Source organism: Crocodylus siamensis, chromosome 7, assembly GCF_052110815.1.
Source record: "Crocodylus siamensis isolate JL-2025a chromosome 7, ASM5211081v1, whole genome shotgun sequence".
Lineage (NCBI taxonomy): Eukaryota > Metazoa > Chordata > Crocodylia > Crocodylidae > Crocodylus > Crocodylus siamensis.
This window is the reverse complement of record NC_143401.1, coordinates 92,021,257-92,039,043: the sequence shown is the minus strand read 5'-3', so window position 1 is coordinate 92,039,043 and position 17,787 is coordinate 92,021,257.

The window sequence follows — 17,787 nt, the reverse complement described above, 5'->3', positions numbered from 1 at the left end:
TAACCTGCAAAAACTGAATCAATTCAGCCTCAGGCTTCTTGACTGACTGTACTTAGCTATAAAGAGACCCCTAATAAGGGAGGGTTGCTGGGTGTTCAGGGTCCTCTTGGAGACTCATTGTCAAACGGAAACCAGCAGGTGTTGATTCACTTCCACCCACTGCAAAGCAAACTGCAGGGTTCAGTTTCCAAAGCCTTTCATTAACTGAACCCTGCAGTGTTTGCACAGCTCTGACCTAAATTAACACTGAGCTCTCCTGGAGCGGCTCTGAATGCACTATTAGTTTTGTACATACAACTGCCTGGAAACCAGGTATCCACAGTAGCTGCTTGGCTTTGTTTTGCTGTTCATTTTAGAGGCAGAGTTTGAAAGGCCACCTGTGGTTTCATTTTTATCCTAAACTTCTGTTTGCCCACCAAATTCTTCAGGCTCCAGGGATTGATTTTTTTTTTCCCCACCTCTCCTAATTCCATCTCCAACCATCTGCCCTTACAGCAAAGAACTTCCCCCCTTCCAGAATCCTAGGGGCTCTTTCTTCCCAGACCAAGCCACAGCCTTGGTTCCTCTGCATCCTCCTCTACAAGCAAGTGTTGGATCAACCCGAATTCAGGTCTCCTAACCCAGCAGAAGGAACCTGCAGGCTGCCTAGTACTGCAGCTCTGGAGACAGGTCAGCCAGTACAAGGGACCCCAAAGCACTCCAGCCCTTCATGTTGCTGCGGGGAGCAAAAGAAGTCTATGGAGGATGGCAACAGCTAGCATGCTCCATAACTCCGTTCTCTGGGACTATGCTACATCTGCTCTACTTCACCCCGATGGGATGATGAGAGATTTCCTACTGCCCTGGAGCAGAGAGAGGCAGGCCCCAGGGTATCAAAAATTACCTCTAGCAGGAATGCAGCTGTAAATGCACTGGATGCTATAATGCTGGTCAGGTAGGGCAGCAGTGTTCTCATCAAGCTGGAGAAAATGAGGGGCAAAACCGATGCATCTACCAAAGTCACAAGCAGACCATCAGTACGCTGTAAAAGGGGCTTATTGCACAGGCTATTCTTCTCCATAGGGTTCTGCGTAGCCTGCAAGTCTGCATCTGGGTTTGGAGACTTACATGGAAAGGTCCTTACGTGTCTCCAGCCCGAAAGGAAGCCGTTACTTCTTGCTGTTCTTGCTATATGCTTTTATCAAAGACCAACAGCAGGGCACTTTAATGGAAACTCCTGTATGGAAGAACAGCCCCAGGGATCTTCGACTCATAGCGCAGTAGGGTTGGAAGGGGTGCCAACCAAGTGTCTGTCTGGTCTTCTCTTAAAACAGTTCAGAGATGGAGATTCCACAATCTCTCTGAGCAACTTTGCTCCAATGCTTGACTACTGAGACTACTGCTCTTAGTCCTGTCCTCTGTGGCCACAGGGAATAGTCTGTCTCCATCCTCTTTATAACCACTCTTCAGGTATTTGAAGACTGCTATCAAATACCCCTTCAGTTTTCTTTTCTCTGGAGTAAACAACCCTAGTTCTTTTAGCTTTTCCCGAAAAGTTTCCCAGGCATCTAATCATTTCTATTGCTCTCTGCTTGTCTCTTTTCATTTGCCTGTACCCTTCTTGAAGCAAGGGGCCCAAACCCAGGTGGAATACCCCAGGTGAGACCTCACCAGTGCTGGATAGAGCAGAAGTTCCCAGTACCGGGCCACAAAGGGTATTCAGCTGATCTGCAGGAGCGTCGGCTGCTGGACCAGAAGCCCATACAGTACGCTGGTTTGCAGTCGCTTTTGATCTGTGGTTGCTGGTTCGTGGTCTAAAAAGGTTGGGAACCACTGGGACGGTGCACTTCCCTTGATTTGCAAGTGATATGTCTACAAACCCGGTTTGCTATTGGCTGTTTCTGTGACAAGAGCACACTGCTGGCTTATATTCAGCAGACAGTCCATTTTCTAGCAGGTCCTTTTCTGCCATACTTGAGCCTAGCTAGCCATTCCCCAAGAATGGAGCCACCCCGAGACTCATGAAACCTAAACCTTGATCTGGAAATGACTGGGAAGCATCCCTGTGTGTTTAGTTTCTTTGGTTCTGTACTTTTGAGGGTAATTAATTCCTGTAACAAGTGGTGCAGCTGTCAGCAGCTTGAGAGGGGCAGACCATAGGGAGACTGGAATAGAAAATGAGGGATACATTAACATATAAAGGGAGGCAGCTGAGAGGTAAAGTTTCCTGTTGATGGTAGGCAAATCCAATCAAGTTATTTCCTTCCTTCATGCCTTTGATGTTGAGAGGCAAATGTTTAAAAACATGTGTTTGCTCCAAAGCCGCTTGGAGTATTGCTGAAAGCCAAGGAGGTAAACAGTATGCGTAGCTTCCTCCTACACTCTCCTGATGTCACACTGCTTAGACTGATCACCGGAGAATGCCATGTCTTACTCAGCACTGGCTCTGACTAAGGTGACTTTGCTAACAGAGGAAGCAGGAGTAAAAAGCCAGGCAGCCAGTGCAGTCCAGCAATCCATGCTGATAAATAAAAATGAAGTGGGTTTTAAGGCCTGCGGGGTAAAATCAAAATGATGCATGTGATTGTATTACTGTGTGTAGGAGAGGATGCATTACACACACACACACTCACACACCCACCCACCCCCAGGGCCTGCTTGTCTTACTCATGCCTGCCTCTCATTGATCTCCATGTGATTCCACATATGATTAATGGGACTAAAACTTGATTCTCCCTGCTCGTGTGTGTGCGTGTGTAAAACCCTGTGATTAATAAGCAAAGCGAGGGATTGATTGAACCTTTGTATTTCATGCATTTCTGTTTGTATCCAAATCACTGCTCTGTGTAGATGCAACGTGGTGATATATCCCTGCCCATGTGCAGCTCCGTGCTAAGCAGAGCATGGCTTAGGGTGCTAAGTGCATGCACATCCAGCTGAAGTCAGTGGGTGCTGCAGGGTGCTCAGGTTCATCCTTTATCCTGAAACCCTTATGCCATTGCCTTCATCTCTGGGCACATCCCACCACTTAAACATAGCTGAGCAATGGGCTGGCGTCAAGCCCAGGCAATCCTGCCTGCTGACAAATTGGCCTGTGCCTCACCTCCACCTCACCTCCGGCCTGTGCAGTGACTACCGCTGCTCCAGGGCTGAGCCTCGCGTTGTGGTCTGAACATCGCTAAGCCTGGTTTGGCAGTGTGGTTGAGGGAAAATCTGAACTCGGGGCCTTTTGTTGAGAGTTCACTACGGGTTTGCCAGGCTGGTGTGGGCATAACACTACAGATCTATCTGACCAATATAGGAAGTGGTGGTGGGCAGAGGTGGAAACGTGCCCTGAAGCCAGGTTTCTGCACTGCTCCCTGCACCCCTGGGCAATGAAAACTTTATACCCGGTGGGGCTATTTTTGCATCCCCTGCCTGCCCAAACCTCCCAGGGGCAAGGAATGCAGACCCGCGGTTCTGTCTTTGTGGTTTTTTTGTTAGGGGCCTCACGGTTTTGAGACCTTTGGGTCTTAGCTTGTGAGATGTGCTGGTGTGATCCCAGTCATGACGGCTAACTACCTGTCTTAGCAAAATAGCATTCAGGGGGGCATGAGAGAGTCTTGTAATGCTCCGTTTTCAGTGCTACGCAGCTGCTCTCACTGCCATGAGGACAGGAGAGAAGTGTGAACGGACGGGGAGCAGGTCCCTGCAATTCTGGAGGGGGTTTCCTGTGACTGTCTGTACTGCCTAGTCTGCCTGACATGCTGAAGGGATCTGTCGGGGCCAGCCTGCGGGATTGGCAGCTGGGTCTGAGCACCCTGATAAGCCACAGTTGGGTGTTTACAGCCACTAATAATAACTAAAAAACTACCATTTTGGGGTCCCTTTTCTGCCTGGTTCACCCATGCCTGTGTCTAGCCCTGGCAGGCACACTGCAAAACCCTCCCTGGTGCTGCACATGCCTGCGTGTGTCATATCCCATAGCTCTGCATGATGCTAAGCGGAGCCACACTATGAGTCTTTCCCAGTGAATTATGGGAGACTTTTTTTCCTGCCCTTGTGAACACAGGGTGACGGGCGGAGGGGGATTGTGGGACAGCATTGGAAGACCATCATTATTCAGCTGGCTGTCTCCTGGCAGCACAGGCGGGTTGCTAGCTGGGGAAAGCAGAACTCCTCTTGTCCCCCAGCTATGTCAGTGAACTCTGTTTTAAAAGCACCATTTAACCCATGCAAGATGGTTTTGTGTTGGGGCAGGGAGGGTGCTGCTGCGGGCAAAACCCAGAGAAAAGCCCAGGCAAACCGTGCAAGGCTGCAGCAGCACTTCTGGGAAGGAACTGTGCAATCAAAGGCTCCTTGTGCTTGCCCAAGTGAATGCAGAGGTAATTAAGCATTGGTCAGGGCTTTGCTAAATCAGGAAATCTGATCAAAGCTGCTGGCACCGAGCAAGCACCCGTCACCCACCCTCAGGGCCACGTTTCCCTCCTATTCATCGGCCCAGCACATGGCAGGGAGCAGTCACAAGGTTTGCTGCTGCTCCGTGGGCTCTGCACACAGCGCAGCGCGTCTCTGCATGAGAGCTGCCCGCTTTCCTTAATGACCCAGGCAACACGTGTAGTCCTTGCACGTCAAACCAGATCCCACAGTGGCTCGAGAGCCAGCTCAGCAAAGCGCCTTGCCTTGTTTTTGGGCCCCGACAGTGTGCAGAGAGAGGAGCGGTGCGTTTTTTCAGCCCCGTGGATCTCGGAGTGAGTCATCCAGGCAGCAGGTCGCTTTGTGTCTCGGCATAACCCTAGAAACCTTCCGCAGGCTGCAAAGCCAGGAGGGCCGCGATGGCAGTGGTGAAGGCATCCTGCTGTGAATCCGGAGCCGTGAGTTCGAGCAGCACTCTGGACCCTGGCTGAAGGCTGCCCCGGGGTCAGCCCAGCTGTAAATGGGTACCCGTCCCTTTGGTGCCAGGGAAGTCGAAAGCAGCCAGCTGTGAGACTGGCTGCATCGCTCTTTTGATTACTGTTGGCAGTGGAAACCTGCCTGCCATAATGGCTCTTAGCCTGGGTCATTACGAAGGCTCAAGAGGGAACTCTGACCTTTCGTCTTGTGGGTGTGAGTCGAGGCAAATTAGTCCAGAAGGTCAGGGTGTCCCGGCGCCTGCAATGCAGCCGCTGAAAGGTGGCATGCCGCCACCTGAATGCGAGCCCCACTTCCTTTCCCATACGGGGCTGAGTGCGCTCTGATCAGGTTTGCTTCCGACGGGGCAGGGTAAGAGCGTCCTTCAGTGTTTCTCCAGCAAAGAGGGGAACCGCTGAATGGCTTTTCCTTGGGCTCTGGACTGCTTCTGGTTGGATGTGATTGGAAATTACCAGGGGAAATGAGTCTGGTGGATCTCAGTCCGGGTCCCAGTGCAAAAAGTGTAACCCTGGTTGGCCCCCCATGTTGACGGTGTGCAGAGAAAGGGGAAGGGGGGAGCAAGCTGTTTACATCTGTTGGTGGTCCCTCCTCAAAGCTGGAAGCACTGAGCGCTTGCTGCCGGTGCTGTACCTGTCCTGTGTAATGAGGCCTTCCCTCTCCAGGCAATCGACCTGGAACCTGTTGAGTAAAGCGGAAGGACGGCAGCCTGCTGCCTGCTATCTCTGCCCTCGTCTGTGACCTTGAGCAAGTCCCTTCAAGTCTCTGGATACAGCCTTCCTTCTGTAACATGGAAATCTTGACAGAACGGAGGGGCTTTACTCTTTTGGAAAGTACTTTGGGTTCGCTGGACATGATGCAAGAGCCAAGCATGACTGTACACACGCTTGTGGGTTGTTTTTCCCATCTCGCTACATCACATGCTCAGTTGCTTTCCTGGTTTGATGTTTGCCTTACAAATGCAAAATCATCTTATGATTCTGAGGAACAAATAGCCTTCGGCTACCCGCAAACAGCTGGAGCTGTTGGGAAGAGCAAGAGCTTCCCCCAGGAGAACACGCTGGCCCATAGGTCAAAGGACAACCTGCTTACATAGGTTTCACCACCTTGAAAAGAGCATTTTAAAATAAATGTTTATGCCCAAATGCAACAAAGCTGGTTTATATCATGGCTTGGCCAGTGCATGGGAGTGAGCCGAGCCACGTTCTCCCCACATAGATTCATGGATATTTTTTAAGCTATTTAATTTCAGCCAGTTTTACCTATACTGAGGTTAGTACTTGGCTTTTTATTAGGGTGCATTATCTGTCCTTTGATCTGCGTGCTCTGAGAGATGGAGGATCCATTCCCAGGGTGGGTTGGTTCCAGTGGCCAATCACCCTCAGTTAAAAACATTAACTTTTTTCCCCAGTTTGTATTTGTCTGGTTCTAGCTACTGAGTCTGATGATGCTTTCCCCAGCTGAACTCTTTCAGGGCCAGTAGATGGGCTTTTTTTTGGAAGGGGGAGAGGTCTCAAGTTGAAAGAGGAACAACCTTTGAAAGCTTCTATGAGATGGGAAACAGTGTAGTGTTTGCAAGGAATATTCCTCCACAGCCAGAAGAATGACCTCCATGTCCTCCTTCCTTTATCAGGAGTCTGGGACTATTTAATGTCCCTTGTTAATTAAGATCTGGCATAGGAAGCCTTTAGTTGTTTTTGTAAATCCCTTGATTTGTACCATTCAGATAAAGCAGGCCGGCAATTAATCCTGCAGATAAAAGATTACAGTAATTGAAAACAAAGCCAAGTCTTTTTCAGCTTTTTTCTGTTGTACCTGACCTCTGCTCCGCCTCGGAGTCAGCAAAGAAGCAAATAAAGTAACAGGAGACCTCCCTGCCTGGATGTAGCTGCTATTGCTACTCTGCATGTTAATGATGCTTGAAGCAAGAGGTTGGCTCCATTATCGTTTAACAGCAATCTCTGTTTGCTAATGGGCTTCATTTCCCACTGAACTGGACTGGGGAAGAATTAGCAGGGTAGAAAGATGTGCCACTGCCGGCAGCGTATTCCTGGAGTCCCATCTGTCTGGTCCTGATCTCTCAAAACCTGCGCTAAGTTGATTTGCAAAGTGACCAGCTGAATGGGTGCTGTCCCCACCCATAACGGAGCATAGCTATCATGGGGCAGTGAGCAAAGCTTTTGCCACAAGGGCTTTTTGCCACCAGTAAACTTTTTGCCTCCAGTAAACTAGTGTCCCCTAGAAGGATTTATATGCAACCACACGTCAGGCTGCACCTCGCCGCTTGCTGTCTCCACGTAGCAGATGGCATGACTGCTAGACAGCATGGCAGGGACTTGCTGTGTGGCAGTACAGCTCCTCAGAGTGTGCCCAGACTGATCTGGCAGATGCTGATGGTATAAAGCAATAAGCATGTATTGGTAATCAGTGGTCACTGAACCGGGTAACTTCCTCTTATCTAGGCAGTGAATTGTCAGCCCAAGAGTCTGGCAAAGAACGAAAGCTGAATAAATGGATAAAGTTGCCTGTCATGCAAAAACGAAACTATGTTCTGGCCTAAATTAAGCTTTTTTTTTTTAAGGTCCTTTGTGCTCATGCCTATATACAGTAGCTGTAATGTCATAAATACTTGGAACAACTCGGTTGAATTATCACCTGACTGGCTAGAAAATGGTCTGCTCTGTTATATCTGGAAGAGGATATTTTTCACAACTACACTTCCTTGGAGACCTAACACCTGATCCCCTGTAATCGGTCTTTAATGGATGAATTAGTGGTCTTTCCAAGATCATTTCCCCCCTCCCACAATCACCCCTTCCCATTGCCTTTGTCCTGATTTTAGCTTCAGCCTACTTCCTGGCACCCAGGCGCGGAAGTCTGGAGGTGAAAGACGGCATTGCCTCTTGCAGAGCCACGCTAGAAAAAGATGGCTTTCCCGTTGACTCGGGCAGTGTCTCTGAGGAAGGTCAGCCGTGCGTCTCAGTTGGCAGTGCAGGGAGCTCCATGCCTCTCGGAGGGGGATCTCCCTTCTTCTCTGCCATTTGCTGTGCATAGAAGTCGATGCAAATGCCTTTTAACCACTTCCTAGATTACCCCTTGAGGAATGGGAGGCTAGGACAGGCAGGAGTCAAAAGTCTGCTGAAGCCCAGAGAGCTCCTAAGATCTCTCTTTCAGAGGACCCAGGTTTCCAGCACCAAAAACAGGAGTCACGAGTGGAAAGATCTGGCCAAGTCTTCATGGGTATTTACACTGGTGCATCTGAACGGCACTGTGGTTTTCACTTAAACGTCTAATTAATATAAAACAGGCAGGTCTCCAACTCACTAGATTAGCCATGGTCAGAGTGCAGACTGACAGACTGGGGAACAAAGAGGCCTGTATGCCTCCCCCTGCCCATTGCATTTCCTGCTGGAGGCTGAAAGCCCAGCCAAGGGCCTTTGCAGCTGAAATTCTCCTTTTGAAAGAGACCGTGATTGCATCAAACTCCAAGGAGCACCTTGGAAGGAAAGCAGCACCCACCTGCGTCCGGCCTTTCCCTGGCTTCCAGCCCTTTCACAGGGTAAGGCTGAGCCTTTGTCCTGCTCTGCATCGCAGGCCAGGCTTCCCATCCTGCCAGGTGGGTGCTGAGCATTCCCGCATCAGCCCCTTGGGGCTTTGTCCTAAGAGCCCTCTCTAGACTAGGATAAAAGGGGCAGCTGTAAAACTTCCCAGCCAACATGTCTGAACTGCCTGGTTTAAACTCAAGTGGAAACAGGTGGAAACAGGATGTTAAGTTAACTCTCATTAGCTGGTCAAGGAGAACTCTGGGGAGACTGGGCTGCGATGGGATTAGTGAGGGTGTTAAAATACATCTTGCTCTAAGCCTTGCATCCTGGTCTAGGCAAGCCAGAGCTGGGAATATTAGTGCAGAGAGCATTCAGCCTTGAAATCAGCAGGAATCAGAGGCCTAATAAACTTTAAACCTTTGGTTGGTGCCTGCAGGACTCTCCAGGTCCCACTTGTAATGGGAACCATCTAAAGTTTTGTATAAAAAGAGCATTCGCCCTGAGGGACTATTGGGAACTGATTTGCCCAGGTAGAGAATGAGCTCTGGAGACTGCCTGATGGGCAGGCAGATGTAGCACTTCCTCAGTCTCTTCCCTTTGAATAAGTCATGGGGATAAGGGCACTGTAACCTGTGTGAAGCCAAAAGAAACCCTGCAGTGGAGTTTCTTGCCTGCCCCCAATATATAGTAGCTATGTCCTGGGCAAAGTCTGGGGTAGAGTCACTTACGGATTTAGGACTTGTATCACCTGCCCCTCACCTAGTTGGGCAAGGACTCATGTGTTACTGGATCAGTTTTTACCCACTTCAGGTTTATCATTTCAGCCCGGCAGTACTGACTGGAACAAATAGCAAACCCAAATTTGAAAACTCCTGTGGGATGCCTATCTCTCTAGACCCTGCAATGTGCAGGGACTGTGGATGCCGATGAGTTATGTGCTGTCTCTCTCATCGCATATAGCTATCCAGCCTAGAAAAGGCCAGAGGCTCTTGCCTCTCTTAGCCAAGGTGCCATCAGTTGGTCACGTGTCATTTAGCCAGCCCTAATCCTGTAGGTCCCTTCCCATTCGCACAGTGCATTTTTGCACTGGTACCTTTCTTTCTCCTTTCCATCTTTCCATCAAAAGAAGGAATTCACAGAGCGCTCCATTGCTCCAGATCACTCGCTGCCTTCTATAGCTCAGCTTAAGGATACTTGTTTTACATGGGTTATGCAAGTGAATCCGTTTCCTGTTAGGGGAGATGTTGGTTGTGCTAGCTGGTGACCTGCACATCAGTGTAGCTGTTGAAATCCTTCTGCTTTTGTGTTACAGTAGCTGCTAGCAACCTCAGAAGGGTGAAGGCAATGTGCTAGGTGCTGTATAAATATACGAGAGATGGACCCTGTCCCAATAAACTAAAGGCAGCACCAGATGCAACTAGTGAACAATAACCAGATACTGAGAGAACAGTATTTTCAAGTCCATTCTTCCATAGACAAGCTGTGCGCACAGTTTGTAGGGTGCTAGTTGTCCATTTTTGTTGGTATGTAAAGCAAGTCCGCTGGCATTGGCAGTCCCAGCAACTAATGTTAGTAGGTGCGGACCGTGTTACGGGGCAGCCAGATTTGTAAAGCCAAATTTCTGTAGCACAAGCCACGTCCAGTGGCTCAGATTGCAAAGCCAAAGACGCTAACAAAAGCAGGTCCCTTTTCACACAGCATCCAATTGAAGCATGGACCTCATTGCCACCGGATGCTGGAAGCTGACAGTGCAGCCAGATTCAAAAAGCAATTGGACAAATTCCTGGAGGAAAGGGGCATCAGTAGCTATTGAGCATGGCAGGTAGGGATATAGCCTCTGAATCAGAACTTCCTTGACTTGAAATGCTGGCGGCTTCAAGTGGGAGAGGAACAGGGGGAAAAACCCAGGTGATACCCTGTTCACTCTCCCTGTCAGCACCCACTCTGTGCCCCTGTGGGGCACAGGATACTGAGCAAGACGGACCTGTGGTCTGACCCAGTAAATGGCAGTTCTTGTGTTCTTTTGATGCCACGGGGTGCTGGGCTTCCCTTTGCGGTGTGCTGGATCCAGAACATTTTTCTTTCTGGGAGAAAAGAGAAGCAAACATTTGAACAGCATCTTTCATTCATGCTCAGGAGGAGGGAAAACATCAGAGACCTGAACGCCGCATTGCGGGAGGTGGCAAGGTGATGCTGGAGGAGTGGAGAGGGGAGACCGAGTGAGATCTTCTGCAGCCTCCTGTCTGGGAAAGCTGCATATTAGGCTTCTCCAGATTGATGCCGCTCCTTTAATATATCCCTAGTATGCTGGTGTCTGCCAAAGCTGTGGTTCTCACGGGGCTCCTGGGAGAATCCCGTGGGCTGCCGGAAAGGACACCAGCACTTCCGGCACACGGTCCTGAACAAGCTTGCCTGTGCGTTGGCAGGGGTGAAGGTTTTCGCCTCCACTTCTTACATTCCCAGCACCCGCCCCTGCTGGTAGCATAGTTGGACATTCAGCATCATGGGGGTATATGACTGGGCCACAGAAGCGTCTCCACTGAAATAAATTGCAGCTGATTTTCCAATGCCGGAGCACGTTGGCTCCTGTAGTGGTTTGCTGTGCTCGTGGGTGCGGATGTGGGAATGAGGCAGGGTTGGAGAGGGCAGAGTGAAAAAGGGAAATCTTTGATAAGCCACCAGGCAAATGATGACTCACTTCCCACTTCAGCCATGTTCACGCTGCCTCTTAGGTTCCTTTTTCCCTGTAAATCGGCTTCTTTTTGCAAAAATGCTGAAGGAAAGGCTGCTTGCTGCATGTTTGCAGGCATCTTGAGGAGACCATGTCATGCATACCAGTGTTTTGTATTTAGTCCGTCCTCTAAATATGTTAAGAAACCTTCAGACATCTCATCTGAGCACAAACCGTGTTGGGTGACTCGGAGAACCCCTCAGAAACCCGGAGCAATAATGACAATCACAGCACATCCTTTGTGAACAGTCCCTAGGCTGAAATATCTTTGCGTAAAGGATTTGTCAGCCTTGAGGCCTGTGAGAAGTCAGATTTGCAGCCTCCAAAATGTGAAGAGAATATTATATTTCTAAGCAGTGTGCACGCTGGCAGATAATTTAGGGAAAGGGAAGCAGAAGGAATTCACCGGGGAGCAGTGAATAGCTCGTCTGGCTCTCCTGCCGTTCTCCAGCGTCGTCTTCCTCTGTCAGTTTATGGAAGGGTTGACATGATGGTTGCCTGATGACTCATGAGCTCCCTTCCAGCGCTGTATTCCTACAGTCGAGGGTATTTCCCTGACAGAGCTTGAGGAACTCTAGCACTTTATGATTTGGGGGGTTTTAATGACCACAAATTTCTTATTTAAGTTGGCAAAACCTCTCTAAGCTTCAGACATCTCTTCCTTTCTCATGCCCCTCGGCCCTCTGAGACGTAGTTCTAGGCAGAGAAGTTGAATATAATGAAATGGGGGGGGGGGGGTAAAATGGGGATATAAGGGTTTTGGGGGGGGAGTGTCTTCATAATAAGGGGATGGACATACGTGGCAAGGGCTGGGTAAAAGAGAGTTGCTGTCAGCTGCTCTGTAGTCACTGCCTGTGCGCATGCTCTTACCCCGAAGTAAATGGAAGCTAAGTAGCAATTTATCCTGCAATGAAAGAGAAGTAAGGTACCACAGTCCGGCTTCCACAGGCTAAGAGTGTGTACGTGTGCCCTGCAGCATCTCATGCGTAGCAAAGCCCCACTCCCTTTTGTTCCTTAGTAAACTGTTCACTTATTCATCCCCTCAGTGGAAATTTAAACCACTTTAGTTATTCTAACGCATTCGGGTACAAGAATGCCTTTCCTGCTTTCCTGCTTGCAAAAGGGTAGCAGCTTAACTGAGAGAGCCACTGGAAAAGATCTGCTGGACCGGCAGAGCTCGCTGGGCAGCCCGTGCGGCACACAGACAGCTGCCGTGTGCACAGGAATGCTTTTGCAGATTGGTGTTAAACCCGTTCCCCAAGCCAAGCGAGCTCTGCCTGCGCAGGAACGTTCTCAAGGATTAAACCTCGAACCAAAACGATCGCTTTGGCAAAGAGTCCAGCGTCGATCAGCAAAGGCCACAACTGTACAAGGAGTTCAACTAATATTACTGTTGGTTTTCACTATGCCAGTACAACTGGTCAGCCTTCCCAGCGTAGGCAAGCCCACAGTCGTAGCCTTGGTTCATACAGTACTTACAGGAGCAAATGTCAGGCTTCGGAAGTTGCCTTTTGCACTTTCAGATAGCTGCCACCCATTGTGTAGTGTGTATTAGTTACTGCTCTTATTTGTTCCAGCTTGTGTTCACTTCCGCCTCAGATACTTGCATGCTTTACGGGATTATTGAATGTGTGTGATATTTACTTCCCCATCAAGGAAATGCGGCTGTTTCTCGGGTGGAACACAGCAACAGCTAAATAGCAAGGAGCCGTGTAGGGCACAAAATGAAAAAGTGAACAGGTGGAAACTGCAGGGGGAAGTTTTATTTCATAAAGATATTCTCATGGGCTGTATGGTCAAAATGATACAAAGCATCTGCCTCACGCTGCCCATTGGCTAATCTGTAAAACAGCTTTCCGGGTTTTCCCTGGGAGCGAGGGCTTTAAATTTTAATAAGCTGTAGCATACTTTCGCCGGATGTCATAAGCTGCTACAAAGTTTAAATGGGGTTAAGCAAGCGGGAGTCTAGGAGAAGCAAGGAAAGCTAAAGGATGTAAATTATTTTCTACTCTTGAGTTTCTTTCCCTTCACAAGAAATGCCAGTTTAAAGTTATTTGGAAGCAAAGGCTGTTAACATTTGTGACAAATTTTCTCCTTCCTTAGACTACTGTAATGTCTGAGAGAAGGAAACATTAGAAATCCTAGCAGGGAAACCAAAGTAGTGAGGTTATCAGTGCATGTAAAATATTGGGAATTAATCAGATCTATTCCCAGAGTTTATCTTTGTCACTTAATCACATTGTAGAAAATTGCTCTAGAAAAAGCCACGTGCTTGTAGACTTGACTGCGGTCGGCAGATCAGAGATCTATGGTGTAGCCAAAATACAGACCTAGGCCTAAGTGTTTTTGCAGATCTAGGAGTAGATGTCTTCCTAGTGACATGCTGTGGAGTGACAGGTTTGCAATGATCAAGGACAGCGGTTCTCGAGCTGCGGTCCATGAAGCATTGGCCGGAAAGCTGGTTGGTCATGTGTCTCTGACTGCAGAGCCCGAGGGCTTCTTACAGCTGCTTCAGCTGAAGGCTGCTGCTGCATGAGAACAAGACTTTGTACTGTAACTCCTCGTACTGATTTTGTTTCCTTGTAGGTAGACCTCCCAGCTTGGTCACACCCAGGACTGAACCAAGGACATACGCAGCAAAAAGCATGAGGTTCTCCACTTGGAGAATCGGCTTCCATATTCCCAAGCTGTATCAGACTCATCCTCTGCAGATCAGGCACAGCAAGGGTGAGGGGAATAACATATGCTGTACGTGGGGTATACTTGCATGGTTGCATCCTGCAGGCAGTAATTTAGCACTTAAGGAGAGATTTAGTCAGGAAGGTCAAGACCAGAGAGAACCAACCACAGTGGTGGTATGTTCAACACTGGAAATCCTTGCACCAAACTCCTGATCTCTCCAAGCTATGTACGCTTCTAGTTGACCAAACAGATGGTGTAACAGTGTCATCTGATGATTTCTAATACCATAGCCGTAAAAACCAGGGCCACCAGCAGTAAACTGTTCAGGGAAGAATGTCATGCCCAGGGAAGTGTGGATAAAGAAGACTAAGTAGGTGGATAAACACTTCTGTTGGGGAGGAAGATCATGGGCCTGGGGGAAACGCAGAACAAGGGAAATGTCCAAAAGAAAAGGAAGAGAAAGGGGCCAGGTGACAGAGGAAAAAAAGGACAAAGGAGCAAGGAGAGGAAAAAAATGAGAATTAGGCCACCAAACCCAAGGGACTTTATCCCCCTTAAAGCTGTAAGGAACTGCTGCAGTTGCCGCAGGGATGTTATGGGAAGACAGGAGGCCAGCACAGCCATGATTTACAAGGGAGATGTCTGGAAGGAGCTCTGCTCATACGAATGGTGATGGTCCTGGTTTTGCGGCGTGCTAGAGACCCGCATCCAGGAGGCGCTTGTCTGGCTATTCATGTACCGGGACTCTGTGAGGACAGAACCTGTTGTCAGTGCATAGATGCAGACAGAAGTAGCTACCTGCAGATTCGGCAGGAAGACAAGTGAAGACAAGTAGCTTGATTTTTTTTTTCCCCCCCACTCTTCCATTGCAGTCCTCAAAGCTATGTGGGTATAAGTGGATTGAGAATCAGGCCAAGTTGCACAGGCTTCTAGCCTGAGTTTAGAAATGCTGGGTACCCACAACTCCCAAGAAAGCCGACAGGAGCTAGAAGTGCATAGTCCCTTTCAAAGCCAAGTACATTGTGTGGTCAGTTGTAAATAACATCTTCAACCCCCTGATCTCAAAGCAGTGTACAGAGCTAAGTATGCAACATTTAGGCCCATTTTATGGATAGGAAAACAGAGACATGGAGTGGTTAAGATTTACTGTAGGTCATATAGCATTAATGACCAGGCTGGGAACAGAAACAAAATCAAAGGACATTGATTCCATGACAAAATCCCAGTGTTGTTAGTTGGTCGTTGCTAATTTTTTAATTGGTAGCTGCCAGATTTGCATAACTCCCTACAAGTGCCAGTTAACGGCTGTATTTTTGCTTGGAACATTTGCACGCAAACCCACAAACTCAGGTTGTAGAAAGAAGAACATTTAGGAGTGCTCACTAACTGGAGATTAGTGGCACCTTTCTGAAGAATGGATCTGCTTTAACCGTGAATCACATCTGAGTGCTGCTAAGGTGAGGTGAGAGATGGCAGTGGAATGCAAAGCCATTTTCTTTTATTGTATTTACCCACATAAAGCCGACTGGGACAATGAGTTACTATATTCAAACTGTGATAAAATTCATAACAAGGGATTATTAATTGATGACTTGCTCTATTGTGTTAGCTTGTGAAGAGAAGGAATTTGGGTTGTCAAAGATGCAGCTTCTCAACTCTTCTGCCTTCTTTTTTGCACCTCTCACTTCTCCCCGGCTGCCAGACAGGAATTCACCTTCCTTCCAGATCTCCATTTCCCAGCACCACTGACAAAGCCCAGCTATCTGGCTGCTCCTCGCTGTAAGTGTTTGACATCAGCAATTCTGAATTTAGAAGCTGAGGTTATGGAAAACTTGATAGCGTTAAAGAAACATCAGGCTGTCTCCTCTGCTCTCTTGTTCTGTCCCTTGCTCTGAGTAGTGCTCGCCTCTATCCCCCAGTGTGGCCAGAACTGGGTAAGAGTTTGGGGAGCTCTAAGCCCATTTTCCACATCCCCCACATATGTCTGGGGTAATCACAGACAACAATCTCTCCCTGCCTCAGTTCTTCATCTTTCAAATAGGGGTAAGAGCCATGCCCCTTTCTCACCCTTTGTCCTGTCTGTGTAGACTGTAAACCCTTCAGAGCAAAGTCTTGTACCAAGTGCACATACAGCATCTAGCACCCCGACTCTGATAGATGTTGCAGCCTTTAAGTGCTACAGAAATGGGGGTAAAAACCACAGGTGCTGCTTAGAGATCTGACTGATCATTACCTCTGGCTTTTAGGATCTGAGTAGCAGGGCTTGACAAAGCCCTTTTTCAAGCTCATTTTAATAATCCTCATAGTCTCCAGGAGGCAGCATTTTGCTGCACCCTGGATATGACAGCTGTACTTGGCTGTACTCTCACACCCCCCGGGAGCACTCCGGATAACCCCCGTGCCCCCCCGGCTCACCTCGGAGGAGGCAGACCCTGATGCCTGCCTCGGGCAGCACGACATGCACCATGGTCAGAGACACATGAGCGACCAGCTTTCTGGCCAATGTTTCATGGAGCACAGCTCGAGAACCGCTGTCCTAGATCATTACAGACCTGTCATTCCACAGCTTGTCACTGGGAAGACATCTTCTCCTAGATCTGCAAAAAAATATTTAGGCCTGGGTCTATACTTTGGCTACACTATGTTTTTATGATCTGCCAACCACAGTCAAACCACGAAGCCACGTGGCTTTTTCTAGAGCAGTTTTCTACAACTTAATTAAGTGACAAAGGTAACCTCTGGGAATAGATCTGATTAATCCACCACTTCTTTCTGAGCAGGAGCAAGTGCCGGCATTTCTGAATCACAGAGAAGTTCCCCCTTGTTTCATCAGAAAAAGCAGACAGAATGAGCCTCTAGTTGGTGGGGGGGGACGAAAAGTCCAGAGCAAAGTCAAAGGGAGGTAGCGATTAGCAAGCGTTGGGGGTGGAGGGAAGCAGGAAATGGACACAGCAGCAAGCTGGAAATGATGGGAGTGGAGGGGAGTTTCCTCCATCCCACGGTGTTCCCTGGAGGAGAAGCCAGCCCCCCCTCCTCTTCACCTGCTGACACCGAAAGCCAGGAACCGCCCCCTCCAAGGCCTGGGGCCAGCACGAGCCCATGCCTGCAGCCCTTGCCTCCAGCTCCGGGGACGCTGGCTCAGGTCCCATCGCACTCATCTGTTCCCATGCTTCACCGAGATGTCAGCAGGCAGAGATCCTTCAGCGTGGGAGTGGGGCTAAGCTGGAGGAGTGGGGAGCCGGCCTTCCCCTCCTGCCCACTCGCTCTTTACCGAGAGGGAGAGGAGACATCATGGGGCCCCAGGTTATTCCCCTCCTTGGGAAGGGGAACTTGAGCACCTCTGCTGCCCGGCTCTTCCCCCGCCAGCGTGCTCTGAACAAGGAAGGATTTAGGCAGGTGGGTGAGGTCCCTCCCAGCTCTCCCTGCTTCCCAGCCGCACGCCCCCAGCCTGTTCCAGGCAAGGGCGGTACATGTTAAAGCAGGCTCTGTTCCAGGCAAGGGCAGTACGTGTTAAAGGCAGGTGTCTCTGCAGCCAGTTATCTGCAGCTCCGATTCCTCGGGCAGGAGGAGGAAGGAGGGCCCCTGCCAGGAGACACCAGGGAGGAGAGGCTCTGATCCTGCTGTGCCTTCCAGCGAAATCACTTACTCCCACCTGCCACAGGGCATCTTGACACATGCTCCGGGAGGCACGGAGCGGGGCACTTTAAGTAGCGAGCGCTTGAAGTGCCCGAGTGTCACGTGTATCAGCACCCACTTACTGAAAAATGGCCGCAGGGCGCTTTGAACTAGAGCGCGTCAAATGAGCTTTAGTTCAAAGCACCCGCCGCCATTTTTTGGCGTGGGAGCAGTAATACACATGACGCCAGAGTCTGCCGGAGCACGGACATAATCGAGTCTCCTCGGCCGCGCTGGATTTCCAGCTGCATGGGAGCCGGCTCGCTACACGCGTATTGGAGCCTTTGT